At 38.9% G+C, this 25009-nt stretch overlaps 4 long non-coding RNA genes across 4 annotated transcripts; 1 reads left to right on the forward strand and 3 right to left on the reverse strand.

The window, feature by feature from the left end:
- Nucleotides 1–47: 47 nt before the first annotated feature.
- Nucleotides 48–3356, reverse strand: LOC127536130 (uncharacterized). The gene is made up of 2 exons (XR_007945109.1): nt 812–3356; nt 48–327 (listed from the first exon to the last, which is right to left on the reverse strand). It is a non-coding gene; the product is annotated as an uncharacterized LOC127536130 (long non-coding RNA).
- A 3453-nt stretch (nt 3357–6809) lies between these two features.
- LOC110957006 (uncharacterized) lies at nt 6810–8745 on the reverse strand. Its single transcript, XR_002596064.2, has 3 exons — nt 8614–8745; nt 8193–8323; nt 6810–7703 (listed from the first exon to the last, which is right to left on the reverse strand). It is a non-coding gene; the product is annotated as an uncharacterized LOC110957006 (long non-coding RNA).
- A 16-nt stretch (nt 8746–8761) lies between these two features.
- On the forward strand, nt 8762–9964 carry LOC127536279 (uncharacterized). The gene is made up of 2 exons (XR_007945275.1): nt 8762–9112; nt 9625–9964. It is a non-coding gene; the product is annotated as an uncharacterized LOC127536279 (long non-coding RNA).
- Nucleotides 9965–13443: 3479 nt separating this feature from the next.
- LOC127536270 (uncharacterized) lies at nt 13444–24137 on the reverse strand. The gene is made up of 4 exons (XR_007945268.1): nt 23822–24137; nt 15078–15091; nt 14128–14271; nt 13444–13981 (listed from the first exon to the last, which is right to left on the reverse strand). It is a non-coding gene; the product is annotated as an uncharacterized LOC127536270 (long non-coding RNA).
- Between the last annotated feature and the right edge of the window lie 872 nt (nt 24138–25009).

Consider the following 25009-nt stretch of genomic DNA (forward strand, 5'->3'; position numbering starts at 1 on the left):
ACTGAGTGTAAAAAAAAAAAAAAAAAAAAAACAGTGAGAGAACACAATTGTAATAATTTCTTTATTTACAAAATTAAATCACACATTCATTTAATGTTTCCCCAAAGCAAATACAGTGTATATCTAAGAAATTATACTGGTCTGACTTTTAGTGAGGCTAAATCAAGCAAAACACTGTTCTGAACTTGTCTGTTTGTAATTCCTTCATGTTAGCTGTCTTCAGATTCCTCTTCACAGTCTGAAGGCCAATGAAAGCTCTGCATTTGTATCATCCGGTACGTCAGTCGATGTCTGGCTGTTCCTTCGTACTCTTGTCGGATGATTTCCCTGAAAATTTTTTAAATAAGAAACATAAATACCTATAAAATGACTACAAAATAATGCCTATATGGCAGGAAAAACAGCAGAGTATAGTAAGTAAACCAAAAGTAAAGCAACAGATTGTACTTTGTTGAACAGGATTTATCGTCTCTTGTATTTGTTGCTGCAGTGATCTCACCCCACTGTCCGATGCCTTTTTTTTAAAATATAATTTTTCATTCGAAACCACACAGACTTCGTGTTACAGCCAGGTATGTGTAAAATCAGATTTTCATAGTCAAAGACACTTCAATTCAACGAAGCAGTGTCAATCAGTGCAGACTGTAAATTTAGCTTTAATTGCACACTGATTGCATTAAATGAATGGACCTCTTAGGTGTTTCAATGGAATTTGTTGTAATTTTTCCCCTAAACACACTTGACACTAAGTATGGAGGTGGAACAAAATGATTAAGAGAGACTGTTTTTAAGAGGCTGTTGGTTGACTTACCGTAGATTAAGATGCCTGTCACAGCTACAGCAGCTGTCATTGCAAACAAAGCAGGGTGTGATAGACTCACAGCTTTCGCTACAAACACCATCCCTGATGCAACAGATGCAACAGAGAGTGTCGTTCAGTATAGCCTTCTTTAACCCTTGCCTCAGGTTAAATCAGGACCAGCTCTCCGTTTAAAGGGTTAGATTCTATCTGCCTATTAGTATTCCACCTAACAGGTTTCAGCAGAATAATTAAGCTGGTGTCGAGGAATACTCGCCTAGGTCCTAACTGTCTTCTTCCAAACGTCTTACCCCTCTTACTCCAATAAATACTCTCTTACTAAGCAGCCCACCTAAGTAGTAGAATTGATTTATTGAACACGTTTGTTAACGACAGCTTTCCTCTTAAAACTGTGGCACTTGTTGATATTCCTAGGTTCGTTTTAGAGGTTTGGATAACTAACCTCAGGGGTAATGTTTAAATAACTAGTTGGATTAAAGTAACCTTTAAGAACCATTAAATTTAATGCACACAATCAACTTTTTACCACTATGCAGAATAAGTGAATCATAATCATTTCATTAGACTTCTCTTTAAATGCAATATAGCGTTTTATTGAGCAAATTTAGCAAGAGCACAGCATCAATTCATGATTAAACAATTAATTATTTCTGATTAAACATGAGACTAAAGTAAATAAATTGAGCGTACCTGACAATCTTCTCTAATTATTAAATTTAGGAGAGAGAGCGAACAGCGTGGCCACTACCGTATCACTCGGTCTTGTCCTGCATCTAGTTGAACTCCTCCGTGGACCAGCAGACTCGGTACGAAGTCTTCTTTGTGGGCAGAGGGTGTTCTTCATAGGCAGGGGGAGTGGAGAGGTCCCGATAGCCAATCGTTGGTCTGGCAGTTATCTTTAGTAGCAGCTGGAACACAAGTGCGGGCATCTCAGATGTCTTCTCAGTCGGATGGTGGTGGTGGAAAGCCCCCGTCTCATCAGGCTGTGGTGGGTCACTGGGTCCTCCAGCCCCTGGAGTGGAGCAGCCCTCTGCTGCTGCCTCCTGCGCCTCTCTGGATGCCATGGGTGCTTGCCTCTCTTCATCTCTTTGGACAACTGTAGACCTCTCAGGACTCTCCGTCTGGCAGAGTGTGGTCTTCGCTTGTTGAACAAAGTTAGAACAACTTTGCTTCCAACGATGTTCTCAGCGATCTCTGGAGCCTAAGTCCCGCGTTGTCTTCACGTCTCTTGGGCAAAAGGGTCCGGTGTCGACTCTTCAGAACTTTGGCGATGCTCTCCGGCAGCTCCGGCGAGCAGCATCTCTCCCCTCCAGGGGAGAACTCCCAATTCAGTGTCTGTGTCTCTGGGTTTTATACCCTAGCTCGACTTCAGCTTAGCACATACACATTTTCACACACAATTCTAACTAATAGGTACGCCCAGGTAATTAATTCATAGGTTTAAGACACAACCTTCTTCCTATCACGCATACATCATTCTTTCCATCTTTTCTGTTAACACATCCACTTGTTACACACACTTCAGTTGTCATGACAATGTAGGCCTGAGCCCATCCTGTCATCCTGTGGAAACTCCAAGTTCCTCATTTCTGAGGAGACTTCTGCTTTTCCCATCCTGTCTGCATACAGCTCAGAACAGCACAGATTACTTCCATTCAAAACTCACTTAGTTACACTGAATCACTTCTTTAAATCATTTTTCTTAGCATGATCAAATAACTTATTTTAAATCATTCTCTTCTATAGCAATCATCATTTCCAGAATATATATCAGCCTATTAAAATCATTCTTGCATCAAGCATAAGCATAATCATGTGGTTAACTTATATAGTTTCTCATTTTAACTTTTCTATTGGTTTGCTTAAAGCTTTTATTTAGGTGGTGGTTGCTCCTGGGATCTCAAATAACTAGGCCCCACTTGACAAGAGAGATACCGTTCTGAAACAGAGAAAGCAATGCACATTAAAAAAATGTGGCTCTCTGTACCAACCAGAGTAAATAAAATTATTGGTTGTGTATGCTCCTGTAGATGAATCAAAAGCTTTCCATTATCTCAGGTTTTCACACAGTTCCCATAATTGAGTTGTTATTCTGAGCACATGAAGTCACATAAATTTAACATTACATTAGAGCCTAAAATTCATAATTATAGTCTCCTTTCTATTCTTTTCTCACTCTTTCTGAACTTTGCAGTCTTTATAAACAGGACGGCTTCACTTAGAATCAATAGAAATTACTTACACTTTAGAAGGCATCTTAACTCCTCTTCTTTTTACGCAGAAGTGAATGTTGTTCTGGTATTGCACTCATCGATTTATATATATTCTGATTTCTGGAAACTCCCATCATTGGCAGCTTATTTAGTCTTTCTTGTTTAACCAGCTGTTAGATACAGAAACCAAAATGAACGGCACTGTATTAATTAAATATACACGGGTAGGTATATTTTGTCAGAAAGTGTTTAATAACGTGAACTTACTGCACCTATAATGATAAGTGTGCCTTCTCATTACACTTTACACTATAGATCACTTAACAGACACTTTAATCATTGTCCTGAATAACGCATCAGTAGAATATGCATATATGCATAGATATAATCCAAAAATCCCAGTGATTATCAGTTTCCTGCCATTTGTCACATTTGATTAACGATTTGTAACAACTGAAAGCGGAACCTGCCTTTTTCAAAGATTGTTCAATTTTGGGATATCGGACAAAACTCACCATCTTTGTGACGGTTTCTCCCACATCAAGACTCAGTGTGACACTATGAGCTCATGAGAATGCTGTTAAAAGATCATAAGATCATCATTTTCTGGTCCATTCAGACAATTTTGTCATACGTGCTGTGGTTTGGAGTATTAGTTTTGCTTTTGTCTATGTGTATTGGAAAGTAGCTGTGCTTATTAATTGTCTTTCTTGTTTCAACCAGTTAACCAACATTACAGTGATTCTGGGCTTTGTGCCTCTCTTGACTGCTTTGGCAAAGTGTCGGTTGTTCACCGAGTTCATTAGAAGTTTGGAATACTTTCACTTTCATTTAGCAAACCGAGTTCATTTATGTAAAGGTCCTTATTTTGTTTTTTTGAAGACCTAGAAAATGTATTTGCTCAACCATTTACAACCCCAAATACAAGAAAAACTAAAATAATCTGCCAAATTTTATATTCATTTTGGTGTGGAGCTATCAAATGGGAAGAGATGTGTTTTTCTTACTCCGTCTTCGCATTTCAGTATTTTTTATGAACAGTATCATCACAACACAAAAACATAGAATGATGTAACAAAACTATATGTTTATAGTAGTTCTGATGCATCATGCTGAGATGTAGACTGGTTTTTGTACTACAATACACAAACCACTATAACCACTATTGCATCACCACGTCAACATTAATATTACAAGTGATAACGATGGGCCTAATTTGACAACTAAAGCTGCCAAATACATGCTCTGGATTAAAAAAAGCAACCATCATTTGCCTCCTAAATGTGGAGTACAAGTATAAAATAGTATAAAATGGAATTATTCAACCAAAGTACAACATTTTAGTTATGGATAGCACTTACAGTAAATGTGCTTTGTTTCTTTTCACTGCTGGTTTTTAATCAGAGTTGTTGCTTTTGAGATAAAAGTTCAAGTCAAGACAAGACACTAATGAGGACGGGGGGGATCAGAGTTGGAGCAGAAAGTCTTTATTTACAAGTAGTGAACCCCTACAGTGAATACTACATACAAAAACTAACCAGGGGTGTGAACTAGGGAGGGATATTGGGCAAACTAAAAAAACAACAGGCCAGGACAGCCAAGTAACTGAGCTCCAAAATACAAAACTCAGACAAGGAAGATGAAACACATAAGTAATTAATCACTCATTATTTTATATGTCCTGAATTCTGGTAACTCTCATCGTAAACAGATTATCTCTGTCCTTATTGTGCAACAGAAGTACATACAAAACTGAAATAAAAAGCGCTATAACTGTGAAGAATACACTGATAGATATTTTAAGACTTTGATCTTTTTTATTCTCCTTTTAACAGGGGAACTTACTGCAGCTATAAGGAAGTGTGCAGATCATGTTGCAGCACCTTAATCTTTGCCTTGCCCAGTGACGACCTGAATGATTGGGCAGTTGGATGGATGACTCTCATCCAGTTCAGAGCTTATCAGCACCTCAATATGCATAGATATAACAAAAAGTTCCCAATGATAGTTGTTTTGCTACCATTTATCATAATTAATCACATCGAACTAGAACCTGCCTTTTTCAAAGATAGTTCGCCGTTTGAATATTGGACCAAACTCAGTATCCCTGTGACAGTTTTCCCCACATCAAGACTCAGTGTGACACTATGAGCTCAGAAGAATACAGGTAAAAGCCAGAAAATTAGAATATTTTCATAAACTTGATTTATTTCCGTAATTGCGAACAAAAGGTATAACTTTTACATTATATGTAATCATTGCACGCAGACTGATGCACTTCAAATGTTTATTTATTTAATTTTGATGATCATAGGTGGCAACAAATGAAAATCCGACATTCCGTGGGTCAGAAAATTAGAATATTGTGAAATGGGTCAAGTTTGAAGACACCTGGTGCCACCCACTAACCAGCTGATTAACTCAAAACACCTGCAAAGGGCTTTAAATGGTCTCTCAGTCCAGTTCTGAAGCTTACACAAACATGGGGAAGACTTCAGATTTGACAGCTGTCCAAAAGGCAACCATTGACACATTGCACAAGGAGGGCAAGACTCAAAAGGTTATTGCTGAAAAGGTTGGCTGTTCTCAAAGCTCTGTGTCCAAACACATTAATGGAGAGGCAAAGGGTAGGAAAAACTGTGGTAGGAAAAAGTGTACAAGCGACAGGGATCACCGCGCCCTGGTGAAGATTGTGAAAAAAAACCCATTCAAAAATGTGGGGGAGATTCACAAGGACTGGACTGCTGCAGGAGTCAGTGCTTCAAAATCCACCACCAAGAGACGCATGAAAGACATGGGTTTCAACTGCCGCATACCTCGTGTCAAGCCTCTTTTGAACAAGAAACAGCGCGCAAAGCGTCTCACCTGGGCTAAGGAAAAAAGAGCTGGACTGCAGCTGAGTGGTCCAAAGTTATGTTTTCTGATGAAAGCAAATTTTGCATTGCCTTTGGAAATCGAGGTCCCAGAGTCTGGAGGAGGACAGGAGAGGCACAGGATCCACGTTGCCTGAAGTCTAGTGTGAAGTTTCCACCATCAGTGATGGTTTGGGGTGCCATGTCATCTGCTGGTGTCGGTCCACTCTGTTTCCTGAGATCCAAGGTCAACACAGCCGTCTACCAGCAAGTTTTAGAGCACTTCATGCTTCCTGCTGCTGACCTGCTTTATGGAGGTGGGGATTTTATGTTCCAACAGGACTTGGCGCCTGCACACAGTGCCAAATCTACCAGTGCCTGGTTTAAGGACCATGATATTTCTGTACTCAATTGGCCAGCCAACTCGCCCGACCTTAGCCCCATCGAAAATCTGTGGGGTATTGTTAAGAGGAAGATGCAGAATGCCAGACCCAAAAATGCAGAAGAGCTGAAGGCCACTATCAAAGCAACCTGGGCTCTCATAACACCTGAGCAGTGCCAGAAACTGATCGACTCCATGCCACGCCGCATTAATGCAGTCATTGAGGCAAAAGGAGCTCCAACCAAGTATTGAGTACTGTACATGCTCATATTTTTCACGTTCATACTTTTCAGTTGGCCAACATTTCTACAAATCCTGTTTTTGTATTGGCCTCAGGTAATATTCTAATTTTCTGACCCACGGAATGTCGGATTTTCATTTGTTGCCACCTATGATCATCAAAATTAAATAAATAAACATTTGAAGTGCATCAGTCTGCGTGCAATGATTACATATAATGTAAAAGTTATACCTTTTGTTCGCAATTACGGAAATAAATCAAGTTTATGAAAATATTCTAATTTTCTGGCTTTTACCTGTATTAGCTTTTCTTTTGTTTATACTGGAACGAAGCTGTGCTTATTCATTATCCTCCTCTTGCTCTAAAACCAGTTACCTAACATCACAGTGATTCTAGGCATTTTGTTTTTCTTTCTAGCTGTTGGTTGTTCACCGAGTTCATTAGATGTTTGGAATACTTTCACTTTCATTTAGCAAACTGGGTTAATTTATGTAAAGGTCTTTGTTTTACTGAAGGCCGAGAATTTTTTTTTTTGCTTATCCGTTTACCTACTTTCAGAAATGCAGTTTTACACTTAAACAAGAACTAAAAAATAAATAAATATCTAAATTCATTTTGATGTGGAGTTGCAAAAGGCAGAGAAAGATGCCAGTTCAAAAAGTGTTTTTTTTAATCTATATTCCAATTTCAGTGTTTTCTTTGAACTATATCATTACAACACAAAAGCACAGGATAATTTAACAACACAATATGTTTATGGTATGTTTACCAGTTTTAACTACATTCACTTTGTTTCTGAGGAATCATGTTTGGTGCATCATTTGGAGATGACAGATGGACATTTTCTGTGAGAATATTTACAGTCGCAACCAGTTTTGTAAAACTTAAGGAATACTTGTCCTTTCATCAGATAGTATAATGAGAGAACACAGTTGTAATATTTTCTTTGTTTGGATAACTAGATCAAACACAGCAAATGTAGTGTTTATCAAAGAAACATCTTCTGAACTTGTCTGGTTGTAGTTTCTTCATGTCAGCTGTTTCCTCTTCACACACGGAGACCAATTGAAGCTGAATCCACCCCAGCATGATCGCTTCCATCCATTCGATTAGCTTCTTTATGTTTAGTTTTCTTTGATTTTGTTCAAAGCTGATGACACGGCTGAATGTCAGAGCGAGTCGCTTTTTCATTTTACTGTAAAACAAGGAAATTAGGTGATCCATAAGTTTCAAAATATCACCCGAATATTTTTTGCCAATAACATAAATACTTATAAAAATAACTACTGTCATTGTCAGTGTATGTTCATCTTAAGTAACAACATAATGTCGACATGGCAGGAGAAACAGAACGTAGGTGTAGAAAGGCCAGAAGTAAAGCATCAGATTGTATTCAGTTCAACAGGATTTATCATCTCTTGTTGTTGCATTTGTTACTGTAATGATCTCATCACAGTGTCCTATGTCTTCTTGGAAATACATTTTCTATTATTATTATAAGCTCCAGTCACGTCAGGTTACATCCAGGTATATCTACACACAGAATGTAACTTAAGCTTCAACTGCACACTGATTGAATACACTTTCTGCAGTAAATGAATCAACATGGTAGACATTTTTAGTGGAATTTGTGGATACTTAGCATGGAGGTGTGATGAAATGATCAAGAGGGTGAATCACTTACCATTCGCCAAGATTTTGACGGTTACAACTGCCACTGCTGCCACCCCTGCTATTATCATCAAAGCACCGTCTGATATCACCACAGATTTTGCTCTCATTGCCAGTGCTGCAATAGAGAAGCGGACGTTCTCTCTAAACAAAGAAAAAGTGACGCACTTAGAAAAAAAAAACACTCTCAGTACAAACCAGAGTAAATAGAACCAGTGGTTGTGTTCCTATAGATAAATTAAAAGTTTTCTATTGTCTCAGGTAAAGTTCCCACTATCCGGGAATCAATGTGAGCACCAAAATTTGCATAAATTTAACATTACATTAGAGCTTAAAATTCGTAATTATAGTTTCCTTTCTTTCCTTGCAGCTTTCTGTAAAAGCAGTCTGTAAAAACAAGGCAGTTTCACCAAAAATTAATATAAATCACTTACAGAGTGATAGGCATCTTAACTTTTCGTCTTTTCAGGTATCAGAATGTTTATTATTTCCGGAAACTCCTGTTATTAATCTCCTCTCTCTCTCTCTCTCTCTCTCTCTCTCTCTCTCTCTCTCTCTCTCTCTCTCTTCTCTTTCTTCTTCTTCTTTTTGTTTTGAATGTGTTGGGCTTTTTGTATTTTAACAAGATTTTCGATAGTAATCTTCAGATCTTTCCTTTGTGCTTTCAAAATCGTTCCGCAGTCAACGTTTATCTTTTATGATGTTTTAATATCCAGTTGCAACTATACAACTAACTATCTGTTCCTGTTTTGGCTTGGAGAGGAGTCAGAGGGGAGGAGCAAGGAGCGAGAAGGACCAGAGGACTGCCTGCTTCTCCTCCGAGGGCTCCGATGTTTGTGTTTCCTGCTGAGTTGACGCCAATCGAAGTAGCAGCGCTGATCTCCATGGAGGACGACTGTCAGGACGTAAATGCTCGTTTTATTAGTTCTGTTGGTTAGTAACGTTATAAAATATAAACATTTCTGCTGTTTTTTGTTGTTTTTTGGCTCAACAAAGCTGTTAACTGCTAAACTGAGAAACAAATTATGTTTGAACTCATCATTAAGCAGTGAACATGACCAGAGTTAGTGACAGCTGCTGTAAAACCAACTTAGCTGGTTTGCTGAGTCAGAGCCAGATTTCGTCAGTAGCTCCAGGTGATGATAATTAACTCCAGCCAGCATATTAATTAATCCTTCATCAGATTATAGCAGCCTCTTGGTGTCACTACATGAAACAGCAGCAACCTTCAGTGTGAATGTTTAATACGTACACTTTTAATGATGTTCATGAAGTTGCAGGTATTTGAACTGGTCCCATTTTAAATCAGAGGTGTATTAATGCTGGATTCCTCTGAGAGCTGCCGCTGTTGTTTATGAGCTCCATAAAGGTTCTTTGTAAGCTATAAATGTTATCAGTATTTCTGTGAACCATGCAGTGATAATGTTGTCTGTCTACTATTTCAGTGAAGTGGAGGAATTTTGTAGAGGGTTGGAAAAGGAGTTGAAGGAAGACAATTCAGTCGGGAGATGGTGCTCACATCAGACAGAAGTATAGTGGCATGAAATGTTAAAAATAAAATATATTTTACCGAGGTAAAAAAGTGAAATATGTACAGCTTATGTCATATATCAGTGCTATATCTGCTTATGCATGTTAATGTCTGTGTATGTGTCTCTCTCAGGAGGTAATGAGATCAAAGATTTCACTGCCAGAGCCATAGAGCTAATTTACCTTTATGTGTTTGTGTGCTTTGCTTTTATTTTTAACATTATTGTATAAAATAAACATATATCTGCCTTCAGAGTTGTCCATGTGTATTGCTTCTTTCCAACCTTTCCTGTTTGAGAACTAGACACCACAAAGGCCATTCCAGATGATTCCATTATTATTTTACCTGATGATAACACAATTTGTCCAAATGAAAGTCTTACCAGCCAGTTATGATATTGTGATATGTGTTGTTTGGGTGCATTAAACCTTTAAAATCTTTGGTAAGATATGCAGTAGTACTTTGTGTATGATACTCGGTGTGGTCTTGAAAGTGCACACTCTGGCTCTGAGGACAAACTTACTTGGGGTGTAAATCAAACTGGAATGCTCCTTGAATAAACCTTTTACATTCTATTGTGGAATCTTGTGTTGGTTATTTGAGACAGAAAACAAACTACTTCTCTCTAATTAAGCTGTTTATTTTCTAGTATCAGTGTCTCAAAAATTCTTGTACTGGGACCCCTTTCTGTTTGGATCAACCTCCCGGAAAAGGATGAAGTTTGAATGTGAACACAACATTTTATTCTACATGGTGCAATGTGATTGGCTATAGAACATACACATATAATTCAAATGATGAAATGTGAATGGCTAGAAGGTGGGGATGAACCGTGGTTTAGACTCCGTTCTCCCTATGGTTGGTGGGCAGATATGTCCATATCCCTTGCCACACAATCCATCCATTCTCCAAGAGCTGCACCCTATGGAAAGAATCCTCCTTTCAAAGGCTTCCTGCGCTTCTTCCCCTTTGTTAGCAGTGATGGGATGCAGGCACTGATGGTATCCCATAGGGACAGTTGTTATGCTTTCCCACCTTATATGACTGTCAGTGCAGCTTGCTATGACCTTATTTAGGTATAGAGATATACTGTGGAGCAAAACAGTGACTCTCTATGTCTTCAGAATATGTACATGTAAGAAACCATAGCTTTCCAGCTTGTCCTGTCTGTGACCAACATATATTCAAACCTGTAGTTAATCTCTCCCTTTAAAGGTCAATCACAACTCATGCATTAATTAAACATTATAATATTAATATTGATGATATTAATATCAACAGCATATTGCTCATATGTGATATTAATTTCAGTCTTCAGCTAGCAGTGCCTGCGTGAGACATAATAAATTCTAACACCGTCATAATTTGCAGTCTGAGCAAGCAAATGATGTTCAGTGTAATCATGGCAATAATCATCTTGTTGATGTCTCTGGAAAAAAACAGAAAAAAACCACATTCAATAATTAAAGATAAGTTTTAGAAGATATTGTGTTGTTTTTTTAAAGCTTTAAAGACATCTCAGATTCTGAAAATATCAGCTGGTCAGCAAGATGGCGTGGACTCACCCTGAAGAAAGATCATTGTTCATTATGTACCATCCAATAAAAAACAATGAGACTAATACAGTCAGGACCACTGGGTGACATAGTTCAGTTATTGCGTCCGCTGCTTGAGCGAACATGACACCAACAGTCACAGCTGTGTCTTCCCTGAGAAATAAACAAACAGCACCACAAGTTCTGACATTAGTTTCTACAATGCGGAAAAAAACATGCAAAGATTTCAGATTTACACACAGAGAGTATAGCAGCACATCAGTATACACACAAATACATCATGGTGGGTCCAACCAGGTTTTTTTTTTTAAACCAACAACCCCAAAACACCGTTTTTAATAATCACTTCAGCAGTTACTACTTTTGTGTCCTCTCATGTAATGATACTGAGTAGTTGCTTCTGTAGTTCCCCATTACTTCAGGATTACTTCGCTGTTACGTCTTTCTCTCGCTCCAGTTTAACAAGGCAGTGCTGATCCTCATCTTTGTTTCTGTTCTGTATCAATTTTGCAACATCTCAAATCCAATTCCTAACTGACCAACTCAATGTTGGAGTAAAATATTACACATTTTTTTCACATTTAGTTTTATGTATTTTTAAAAAAAAAAATCAAATTAAATGTGAAATTCCAAATTTAAAACATTCAACTTAACGTTGGAGTAAAACAGGGAAACTCCCAGTGTCAGTCTCTTACCTTTCGGTGTGAAGCTGATTGCAGGCGGTGTGCAGAGAAGGAGATAAAAACAGGAAATAAAATTGGTTTGTTCAGTGTGGAGTGTAGTTTAATTTGATGGAAAATATAAAGTTACAAAAATGAAACCAAAAACTTCCTCTCCACCTTTCCTGTTAGAATGCATAAAACACAGACCACCGTCCAAATATGTTGCATCATATAAAGTAAACACAGCATTGGCTTTTCTGTATGAAACACATCACACACAGTCTCACAACAACCTGTCTCTTCAAATAAGGCTTTGTAGCTTTCAGTTTCAATCTGAGTTAAGACTTTTTTTTGTACTATCTGACCTGAGACGTGTTATTTGCTGTATGTTCTGAATGTACTGATACTTTAGTGCTGAGAGGGGCACTTATGCCAGGCCTTGAACATTAGACTTTTGTTTTATTTGACGGGTTGTGTCACCAACGGAAGAACATAGGTTGAGGTTTTACAAGCAACCATAAACCTCCATCCATTCTCTATACACCGCTTTATCCTCACTAGGGTCACGGGGGGTGCTGGAGCCTATCCCAGCTGACTCGGGCAAAGGCAGGGGACACCCTGGACAGGTCACCAGTCTGTCACAGGGCGACATATACAGACAAACAATCACTCTCACGTTCACACCTACGGACAATTTAGAGTAATCAATTAACCTCAGCACATTTTTGGACTGTGGGAGGAAGCCGGAGTGCCCGGAGAAAACCCACGCATGCACAGGGAGAACATGCAAACTCCATGCAGAAAGATCCCTGGCTCAGGCCCTTCTTGCTGCAAGGTGAAAGAGCTAACCACTACTCCACTGTGCAGCCCCAACCATAAACCTGTCAAGGATATTTCTATACATTTGCGTTTGACTTTTTTTTTTTTTTTTAATCTAATCATGCCAGGCCAACGGGGCTGGAACATAACCGTGGGTGCTGCAGTCTCTGAGAATGATGTGCTGGCACATATTCCCGTTATTGGGCCATACAACACAGAGTGTCTGTCATCGTTTTAGACATTCTCTACAGGGATCTGAACAAGAGAGGGGTCAGATTGGAGACGACTTGCCAAAGTACGTGATAGTTTGGGACAATTCAGCTTCCATTGCTCCAACCTCAGCAAGCAATGGTTTGTGATCTACAACAGTATACTGATGGAGTTCCTCTCACCCTATTATCCATTCCTTGACCCCTCTGAAAAATATTTCTGAGAACGGAGATGGAAAGTATATGATCACCAGCCACATACAAAGATGACCCTTCTGGCTGCCATGGATGCAGCGTGCGATGACATCACAGCAGATGTGTGCAGAGGCTGGATAAGACACTCTAAGAGATTCTTTCCTTGCTGCATATTCCCTGTGATGTGGATGAGAATTTCTAGGATGATTCGAGAAATGTACCAAAGCGACTGAGAAAAACTGTAAGATGTACAGTTATATCAAAAGTTGTTTATAAAAACAGTGTCAAAATCTGTTTTGAACCGTACTGAATTTATTTGATTTGACGGTCAGGATTGAATACATGCAGACATTAATACATCTACTAGGTTACATCAACATATACAACACTAATTCAGTTAGATATTGTGATGTTCTGAACCTTTGCTTGAATTAATTTTCTCTGACTGTACCCTATACCCCTGCTCTGCTGGATTGCAATTTTTTCCAACTTGTCAACAAGTTTGCTTCTAAAGATGTTTTTGTTCTGAAAATCCACTCTTTCTGTCAGATTGTGTCCTTAAATTCAAAAATTGTGCTTGATTCAGTCAATCAGTCATGTTGTATGCCTATCTGAGGCCAAAAATGCGAGGGTATTTTTGTTCCAGTTCAGCCCTGGACATCAGCGCCATCCGACTTTCGTGTCTTCTTTCTTCCTGATTCCTCTGCACAGGCATATTACAGAGGAAGACTATCACAAGAGCACCAAATCCCAGAGCTACCGTAATATGCAGTCTGAGCAAGCAAAGGATGTTCAGCGTAATCATGCCAATAATCATCTTGGTGATGTCTCTGGGGGAAAAAAAACAATACAAAAACAGAAAGATCAGAAAGAGTCAATCATTAAAGATAAGTTTTAGAAGATACTGATTTTTTTCAAGCTGTATAACTTAGATTCTGAAAATATCAGCTGAGTCAGCAAGATGTTGTGGACTCACCCTGAAGAACGATAATTCTTCATCATGGAGTATCCAATGAAATATAATGAGACCATTGCGGTCAGGATTACTGGGTGAAGTAGTGCAATTATTGCATCTACTGCTTGAAAGAACATGACGCCAACAGTCACAGCTGTATCGTTCCTGAAAAACAAACAAACAGCACCACAAGTTCTGACATTAGTTTCTACAACGCGAAAAAAAAAAACATGCAAAGATTTACACACAGTGTATAGCAGCACATCAGTATACACACAAACACACAAACACACATCATGGTGGGTCCAACCAGTATAGTTTTTTTTTTGCATTTGACATTTCATTGCACATCATATAGCAAGTATCAACTAATGATCCCTTCCCTTTACCCTAACCATAACCACATATTGTACTTAACACAGTGTAATGACGCATGAAAAGCGTAGAAACGACACATAAAATATGGAAAGTCCCATAATTCACCACTGATTCGAATTAAAACATTATCAAAATGTAGAAAGCAGTGCGTTGATTTCCACATGCAAATCAACACACTGACCTTCCGTACTCACAGTGTAAGTCAATCATAACCCCATTTTTTAAATCGCTCCTGATAAACCAACAAGCCCAAAACACTTGTTAATAATCACTTCAGCAGTTACTACTTTTGTGTCCTCTCATGTAATGATACTGAGTAGTTGCTTCTGTAGTTCCCCATTACTTCAGGATTACTTCACTGTTACGTCTTTCTCTCGTTCCAGTTTAACAAGGCAGCGCTGATCCTCATCTTTGTTTCTGTTCTGTATCAATTTGGCAACATCTCAAATCCAATTCCAAACTAATCAACTCAACGTTGGAGTAAAATTTTACACTTTAAAAAAATATCTAACACTAAATGTGAAATTCCAAATTTAAAACATTCAACTTCACGTTGGAGTAAAACAGGGCAACTCCCAGTGTCAGTCTCTTACCTTTCGGTGTGAAGCTGATTGCAGGCAGTGTGCAGAGAAGGAGATAAAAACAGGAAATAAAATTGGTTTGTTCAGCATACAGTACGTGTAGGTTTATTTGATGGCTAATATAAAGTTTCAAAAATAAAACCAAAAACTTCCTCTCCACCTTTTCTGTGAGAACGCATAAAACTCAGACCGCCCTCCAAATATGTTACATCATATAAGCATTGGCTTTTCTGTATGAAACACGTCACACACAGTCTCACAGCAAACTGTTACCTCAAATAAGGCTTTGCAGCTTTCAGTTTCAAAGTCAAGACTTTTTTTTGTACTATCTGACCTGAGACGTGTTAATTACTGTCTGTTCTGAATGTACAGATACCTTATTGCTGAGAGGGGCCTTGAACATTGGACTTTTGTTTTATTAGAAGGGTTGTGTCACCATCGGATGAACATAGGTTGAAGTTTTACAAGCAACCATAAGCATATATAAGTGAACTCAGAATGCCCGCTCCATATTGACCAGTCAACATGGTGAGCATTTTCTCACATCATTGGAGCGCTAGTTTGTTCGTGGAAGCGGTGGGGTTTTTACTGGTTGGCTGCACTATCAAAGAACTATTGGTGCAGACATTCTATGATGTGTTGATGATTGGAGTGATGTTCAATCTAAACTGGGGTTCATTGCGCAGATAAAGAGAAAGAAGGGATTGTCATAGAGAAGAGAAATAAATGTTGAAGTGAGATAACTGTTGAAGTAAAATAGTGTAGGGAAAGGTAAAATAGCAGAGCTAGTAACATTGAAGCCAGCTAAATCATGTCATTAATGAAGACAGGGCCCATATCTTCTTAACAGTAAGACATGCAAATTAGACGCTGCATGAAAGTTGGCTTTTTGAGACATAGTGTAGGAACCAAAAGTGTAAATTTTATCCCTGGCCAGGGTTAATAATTGGCAAAATAAAGAGAAGAAGAGATGAAATGAAGAGCAGATAAGTGAAGAAGAGAAGATGTAGGCCTAAAAGATAGATGAAGTTTAAGAAAGGTGATCATCTGAGGGACTAAAGTAAGCCTATGAGTGAATAGTGTGCTTTGAAATGCATTGTGAAGTTGTTAAATGATGACTTGTCGTTGAAGAAGTTTGGCCAAAATAAAGACTTTTGGTGAAGTTAGAGGAAATTGTCGACTTTGAAATTTAAGATGAAGTGCTGCCAGTGTTTTTGAGAAATGATGTTTGTTTGTCTGTTGGATTCTCTCTCTCTCTCTCTCTCTCTCTCTCTCTCTCTCTCTCTCTCTCTCTCTCTCTCTCTCTCTCTCTCTCTCTCTCTCTCTCTCTCTCTCTCTCTCTCTCTCTCTCTCTGGCAGGGTCAGCTGTTTTACTTTTGAGGGAGCTGGGAGTGCAGCGGCAGTCTGGGGAAGATGGTGAGCAATGTCAGATGAAGCTGCTCGATCTCGTCGGTGGATATAGATTAAGAGAAATAATAATAGTTGAGGGGTGAAATAGAGGTGGTGAGGGAGTAGAGGGATGCAGAGGACAAGCCTTCTCCTTCACTCTGCTTTCCCCGCCTTCTTTTCCCTCTACCAATCAGCAGAGATTCAGGAAGAGGAAGTGTAGATAAGATGGGGGAGTGGCCTGTTAGAGTCTTTTTGGGACCATGGGGCCATCTCAGGTAAGTTTGTAGCAGTTGTGTCTTTGTTTTGTTTTTGTTTTTTTTCTTTTTAGACAGCATTAGCAGTTAGCAGTTGGTACTTCCATCTTAGATGAAGTCTGCTTGTATAGTCTCTGTCTGTGGTGAGCTTGGCAGAAGTAGTGAAGTATTTTAGCAATTAGGGGTTAGTCAGTTGAACAGACCCAGGCCTGTGCTGTTTGGATTGTGTAGGAGCAGTGTGAAGTGGCACTCAGTGGAGTGAATCTGGGACGTCAGAGTTCACTGCCTAGCCCCGTGGAGGTGTTGTGGGACTACATAGGTGAATCAGGGATCCTAGGTCCTTAACTGTCCTGAAATATGACAAAATAGAATGAAGTGAAAGAATGATTAAGCTAAGGAATAATAATACAGCTTCACTTTTGATGTGAAGTTAAATTGCCTTGTTTTGATGCTGGATACTGCTACACTAACATTGGACTTCACAAGAGTTCATTAACTGATCATGATGAAGTGACAACACTGTGATCTTACCACCAAGCAGACATGCATCCACACTTCTATGAGTACTACTAAGAGTACTGCTCTATTGACAATTGTTTCTTGTGCATTTACACTGCATTATGTGGTTTCTTGCTCTGCAAAAAAAACCCCAAACATTTGTCAATGCTTTCACACTTAATATTTCGTGATGCAAGCTATTTTCAGCGGAGTTTTTGGAAATTGTGCTATTGTAAAGTGACTGGGAAAAGAAGAAACCATTTCAAAAAGCAGTGGGGACCAGCATTGTCCCCAGCATTCCCAGTTCAAATGACACTCAAGAAATTCCTTTAAATAAAATAACAATACATTTCTTTGTAGTTTTAAGTTTTAGCTTAAATATATTGGACATAATCGGCCATATTTTCTTTTTATTTTGCTAGTATCTCTTCTAAATGGTTAAGGTGGAAACTTGACACAGATGTAATCGTTTTGTCAAGTATTTGATTGATTATCATTCTTTTTGTTTGTGCTTGTCGGTGTAGATTTGGTTCTGTGTGAACAAGGCATCTCAACCAAAAAATAATGAATTGTTGACTGGGATATTTGCATAATTCTTCTCAGTAAGCTCTCGGAAGACATCCATCCATCCATCTTTTTTTTTTTTTTTTTTTTGCTTATCTATACTGTGTTGGCAGAAGGTTCTGAGCACAGCATTCCAGATGTTCTTCTCCTTGTAGCATTTTCTAGCTCCTTCTGGGGAATCCTAAGATGTTCCCAGGTCAGATGAGATATGCAATCCTTCCAATGATTTCTGGGTCTACCCTGGGGTCTCCTTCCAGTTGGATGTTGCCAGAAAACCTCCAAAATAAGGTGCCCAGAAGGATGCCCATCTCAGCTGGCTCCTTTCAACCCAGAGTGCTTGATTGTGGGTCAGCATTGTGTAGAATAAATAAAACTACAATGATGCTGTGGAGTAAGATGTTGATCCCAGATGTTGACCAAAATTGAAGGGCTTATGTGTGTCTGCATCTGAACCTCTTATGTACACACGTGGACAAAATTGTTGGTACCCCTCAGTTAAAGAAGGAAAAACCCACAATTCTCACTGAAATCACTTGAAACTCACAAAAGTAACAATAAATAAAAATTTATTGAAAATTAAATAATCAAAATCAGCCATCACTTTTGAATTGTTGATTAACATAATTATTTAAAAAAACAAACTAATGAAATAGGGCTGGACAAAAATGATGGTACCCATAACTTAATATTTTGTTGCACAACCTTTTGAGGCAATCACTGCAATTAAACGATTTCTGTATTTGTCAATGAGCGTTCTGCAGCTGTCAACAGGTATTTTGGCCCACTCCTCATGAGCAAACAGCTCCAGTTGTCTCAGGTTTGATGGGTGTCTTCTCCAAATGGCATGTTTCAGCTCCTTCCACATATGTTCAATGGGATTCAGATCTGGGCTCATAGAAGGCCACTTTAGAATAGTCCAACGCTTTTCTCTCAGCCATTCTTGGGTGTTTTTGGCTGTGTGTTTTGGATCATTGTCCTGTTGGAAGACCCATGACCTGCGACTGAGACCAAGCTTTCTGACACTAGGCAGCACATTTCTCTCCAGAATGCCTTGATAGTCTTCAGATTTCATCGTACCTTGCACACTTTCAAGACACCCTGTGCCAGATGCAGCAAAGCAGCCCCAAAACATTACTGAGCCTCCTCCATGTTTCACCGTAGGGACAGTGTTCTTTTCTTCGTATGCTTGGTTTTTGAGTCTATGAACATAGAGTTGATGTGCCTTACCAAAAAGCTCCAGTTTGGTCTCATCTGTCCAAAGGACATTCTCCCAGAAGCTTTGTGGCTTGTCAACATGCATTTTTGCAAATTCCAGTCTGGCTTTTTAATGAGTTTTTTTCAGCAGTGGTGTCCTCCTTGGTCGTCTCCCATGAAGTCCACTTTGGCTCAAACAACGACGAATGGTGCGATCTGACACTGATGTACCTTGGCCTTGGAGTTCACCTTTAATTTCTTTGGAGGTTGCTCTGGGCTCTTTGGATACAATTCCAACGATCCGTCTCTTCAATTTGTCATCAATTTTCCTCTTGCGGCCACGTCCAGGGAGGTTGGCTACTGTCCCGTGGGTCTTGAACTTCTGAATAATATGAGCCACTGTTGTCACAGGAACTTCAAGCTGTTTAGAGACGGTCTTATAGCCTTTACCTTTAAGATGTTTGTCTATAATTTTTTTTTCGGATGTCCTGGGACAATTCTCTCCTTCGCTTTCTGTTGTCCATGTTCAGTGTGGTACACACCTTTTCACCAAACAGCAGGGTGACTACTTGTCTCCCTTTAAATAGGCAGACTGACTGATTATGAGTTTGGAAACACCTGTGATGTCAATTAAATGACACACCTGAGTTAATCATGTCAATCTTTTATAGAGGTACCATCATTTTTGTCCAGGCCTGTTTCATTAGTTTGTTTTTTTAAATAATTATATTAATCAACAATTCAAAAGTGATGGCTGTTTTTGATTATTTAATTTTCAATAAATTTTTATTTATTGTTACTTTTGTGAGTTTCAAGTGATTTCAGTGAGAATTGTGGGTTTTTCCTTCTTTAACTGAGGGGTACCAACAATTTTGTCCACGTGTGTAGAATGAAATCGTGGTCAGTCCTTCTTTATCTGATATGTAGAGTGAAATGAAAATCTAACCTTAGGCCATATCTCAGGTATATATTGGAAGCCCTCCATGTGCTAGGATTGTGATGAGATGTCACTTCAGTCTTGAGTAAAATTGCCTTTTATCTCCAATTTGCTTGAAGAAATGCTGAATATATGATGAAAATTCTGACATGCATGACTACTTTTTGAGAAAACATTACACAGAAATGAATGATTCCATCCATCCATTCTCTATACACCGCTTTATCCTCACTAGGGTCACGGGGGGTGCTGGAGCCTATCCCAGCTGACTCGGGTGAAGGCAGGGGACACCATGGACAGGTCACCAGTCTGTCGCAGGGCTACATATACAGACAAACAGTCACACTCACATCTACGGGCAATTTAGAGTAACCAATTAACCTCAGCCTATTTTTGGACTGTGGGAGGAAGTAGGAGTGCCTGGAGAAAACCCACGCATGCACAGGGAGAACATGCAAACTCCATGCAGAAAGATCCCAGGCTGAGGCCGGGACTCGAACCTGGGATCTTCTTGCTGCAAGGCGAAAGTGCTGACCACTCCTCCACTGTGCAGCATGAATAATTCCACCAGTAGAAATTAAATTCCTCAAAAAAAAGAAGGGTGCATCAGGAGTCCGGTTTCAGCCTCAGCAGAACACAGTTAAATGTTTGGAGGTTAACAGCTGTGTTAAAAGGTTAACTATGTCAAAGGCTGTTAAGTTTAGTATCCTGTACTTTCAGTTTGGTTATTGAGGTCACGGCTCATGTCCCCCAGAACAACTACTTTTGTTCTTCCCCTCAGTTGATCCTTTCTAAGTAAAGGGGATCCAAATAGCAACTTTTAAATTATTGAACATCTTCCTGTACAAAAAATAAATAAATAACATGTATTCTACTGTAATCCTCACTGAGCGCCTGCAGTAACTGAAGCAGAAACAATCCTTGGAAGAACAGTGACACAGAGGAGTGTCATCTGTGAGCACCAGCTGAAGTTTGCATCTGTGCTGAAATGACAGAGTATTGTTGCTTCCCTTTAAAATATTTGTACAATAACAGAAAGGAAACACTGAGCATGAAAATCTGTCAGTACAGAAATGTTCTTCTAAAACCATAGGCAGTCAGTAGCTGTCGTTTTTATTGCAGAACGATAATTCCACTGGTATTTTTACGGTTAGTTTGAGAAACTTTGAGTTGCAGTTTTCATTCATGTCTGTCCATATTCTTATAATATATATGTGTATGGTTCAGATTTATGTGAAACTATTACAGATTTTTGAGAGGACTGTTGATTGGTGGCAGGTGAGGCAGCCTCTACTCGAGTGTTTGCACTTGCTGCTGATTATAGAGAGAGAGAAAGGACACCACAGCAAATGTGTATATGCTGTACAATCTCTATGGATGATTTTCTGAAGCTAAATATTTAATTATTGTCCAACGTTGTAAGCTTATAGTGTAGATGAAACTGTTGTTAATACAATCACACATTCTTGAATGAACTCAATAACTGGGTCAATATATAATTGTGGTACTTTCTGTAACATAATTGACATATTTTGCAGTTTTCAGGCCTAAAATCAACATGGCCGCCTATAACCAAACACCACATGGCATTTTTAGAGAAAGATTCCTCTAAACATTATATACACAATGAGTAAAATTGATATTGAAAGTTATTTATAAAGATGTTGTAGTAAACCTGTTGACATGTCATAAAGCCACACTTGACTCACACACTACTTTATATTACATAACTAAGATAGTCTTGGAGTCTTGCCAGTTTTTTTTTCAGGAGGAAATGACATCATGTGGAGCAGGTCATGTGATCTGGAATCAACACACTTCCTGGAGAGGTGTTTTTGTAATGGGTAACTGTCTGGAAAATTCTTCAGTGGAGTCCTGACTTCTCCAAATTAATACTCAGAGTCGTTTCTCAAGACAAAGCAAAGTTTTACTTGCACAAGGAATCACTTGAACAGAGCAGAGTCTGAATGAGTGACTAACAATCAGTGGAAACAATTTAGTTTTTAAGCAGGCACATAAACAAGTTGCATTGGTATTATCAGTTTCTGAGCTGCCAGTTTCAACCGGCTGCTTGCAGGATCGACTTGTTATACTTTCATGGTCAAAGTTAGATCATGGAAATTTGCTGAGTGCCTTGATTATGAGTCCACAGTTATACAATAGTTTTAAATCATAAAGAGTAATTAATCATAACATTAATCATAACATCACTATAATTTTATAACAGTAACTTTTGTAACAGTAACTTGAAAGTGATTTCTTGGATACAGACACAATTAGTTATTTTCCATATAAAATTTGATACATTGCCAAAAAAGAAATGTCTGTCATGATTATCTCAACTTAATAAAAATAATGCAATCAAAATAGTGTTTTGAATAAGCTCATTTTATTATTGTTTTGCTAATTAGAAGGTGGTTATTTTCATCAGACAGTTCTTTAGTTGACATTTTAATGATATCAAGTCCTTTTTTTTTATTAAAAAGTAATTTTTTAATAATAAATAATTATGGAATTTTTAAAATGTCATAATGAACATAAAAAACCTTAGTTTTTTATTTTATTTTTAAGGAAACTGTATGCCAGATATATCCCATGGACTTCAAAAGTCCCTCAGTTGTATATTGATCCGACTGAATGGTAGCATGCAAAATAAATAACACAGAACTGCCCATTGTGTATGCAGTTTAACTCAGTGAAAGATGATGCTGTTGCAGCAATATTCTGATAAATCTCAGAATCAAATGTTCAGATTGACAGTAATGCATATATACTTGTCTAATACTGCAGTATAAAATAGAATTACCACCTTGACACATGAAGTTGTGCAGAAACTATGTGCGTCATTTCCTCAGGGACTCAAACATGCATGTTTGGGCTCCACTGAAAGTAAAACTGCACAATGCTGCTGAGCTGCTCACATCCAGAAGCTTTGTCATCACCTAGTGGCAGCTCTGCTCCCTTCAACTAAACTTCTTTAGCTGATTTATTGCCTGTACCCCACATTATCATTTAATCTATCAGCTTATAGCAGTGTGAATCGTATGTTCCCTGACAAAGAAAAAGCTTTTGATCAATTTACATTCTCTAAACAGAGTCAAGGCAAAAAAATTTGGGGTGGCCCCAAAAAAACTAAAAGCCATGACTGCATTTCAGGAAATCTGTCATGCTTTTGTAGCAGCTAAAATCTGTTAGAGAAATTCAAGAAATTCCATATTAATATACGCTGGTTTCTTATTTTACAGTTAACATCACCCATTAAATTCTGCTCACAGGTGAACGCAGTTAGATTTTTACAAATGGGACAACGTAAAATACCCCAGGAGAAGAGAGCCCTTTGTCCTTTAGGAAAAAAAGGTTCACCCACTGGAAAAACATCTATGATAGTTTATGGTTTCAATATTGAAAATTCTGTCTGTGTGATGATAATTTTCAGCCAATTATGATAAAATAATGTGTTTTCATTGTTACCTGGGGTACCTGCTGCTATTTCTTGATGGTTACTCTAAGAGAGATCCAATTCTGTAATGCATTGGTACGCACAATAATGTCACTGGTGCAAATCCAGCAATTCAAATAATCTGATAGTTTTTTGATCCCCCTGTCGCCTTCTGCTCCTAAAGCTCAACATGATGGTTTACAAACCAAAAAAACTACATATAGTCTGTGGAAAATAGGCACAGGAACGGCATGCAAAATCAGATCATTTGGTGTCAACTAGGTACTTAAAGGATGTCACCGGATGGGGCATCTTCAGCTTCTAGTGCCTGTTCAGCAGCACTCATGAGTCTTCCTTTCCTCTCCACAAGTTTCTCATGTGTTATCAGTGTGTTCAAATCAAAGTACCAAGCATCTGTTTCAGAAAGATTAACCCTTGGCAAGTTTCTAAAAGACCCAAGAGGTTATTTAGCAACACTTACCGCTGCTTTGAGGGTATTCACAGATTCTCAGGAGGCTCGTGTGGATCGAAAAGAGAAACCCAATCCAATAACCTGGGCTAGTGGTACCCAGAGTTTTTGGCTTGTGTCAGCAAAAAATAAGAAAATGAAAAAAGTCATGAGGCCCTCACCATCACATGTGTATGTCATGAGTTGTGAGCAGTTCAAAGAGTGCTGGAGTTGATCATCTTGTCACCTGTCTGATTCATCTCATGAATTTAATGCAGGTAAATGCTAGGAAATGTTTCTGCTTTCAAAATAAAAGCACATAATACCCTGCTGATGAGGAAGGTGTGGTGAGAATAAATGTGATATGGGATCCTGTTTGCTAAAGCAATGACCTGTTTGCCAACAATAGATGATAAAAAGAGACAGAGTCCTACATGAAAAGACCACATCCTGTCTCTGGCCCTCAGGCTTTATGGGTGTAGATACAGCTCAATAACTGGCCTCTTCTTCTCCCTATAGAGTGGATGTTGCAACCTTCGCAGCCACACACCGAGCATGCACTGGAGGGGCTTTGGACATCCTGTTCACCCCTCACTGTTCAACACAGGGACAGGATGGAAAAACCAACGTGGCCCAACATGCGCACACAGAGCTTGGCGTCAACCAAGGTGTGCTATTCTTCCATTCTGCTCCCCAGCAAGATCCATCTGTTCATCCTGCACAAGAAAACACTCTTTGAACCTCACGTAGTTTATTTTGCCCGTAAAAAGCCCAATGCTGGAATTAATTCAGTCGATGCAGAGAGAGTGAGAGTTGAAGGATAGGATGTATGTGCTTGTGTGTGTTTTTATCATGGTAGTGATGTGTGTGTATATGTGTGTGTGTTTAGTGATGGTAGGCGGGAGCGGAAGCAATTTTGTTCTGCTCTGTTTGGCAGTGCATCAGTGAACATTTTTCTGTTCCTCAATCTCCAGCACTCTCCAGCTCCCCCTCTTCAACGCTCACCCATCTCTGTCCGGATCACATTCACCCCCTCGTCGCTGCCTCCATCTTTCCCTCTTCCTTCCACCCTGCCATCTCTTTCTCTTACACAAAAATACGGCTTCTTTTCTGTTGCTGAGACTGAGGATGGGGACCCAGTTTTAAATTTTGGGTGTGGGATAATTGACGAGGAGCAGCGGGATGCTGGGAGCTGGGATCAATGGACTCCTGACTGAATGA

The sequence above is a fragment of the Acanthochromis polyacanthus genome, chromosome 11 (assembly GCF_021347895.1).
Source record: "Acanthochromis polyacanthus isolate Apoly-LR-REF ecotype Palm Island chromosome 11, KAUST_Apoly_ChrSc, whole genome shotgun sequence".
Taxonomy (NCBI): Eukaryota; Metazoa; Chordata; class Actinopteri; family Pomacentridae; genus Acanthochromis; species Acanthochromis polyacanthus.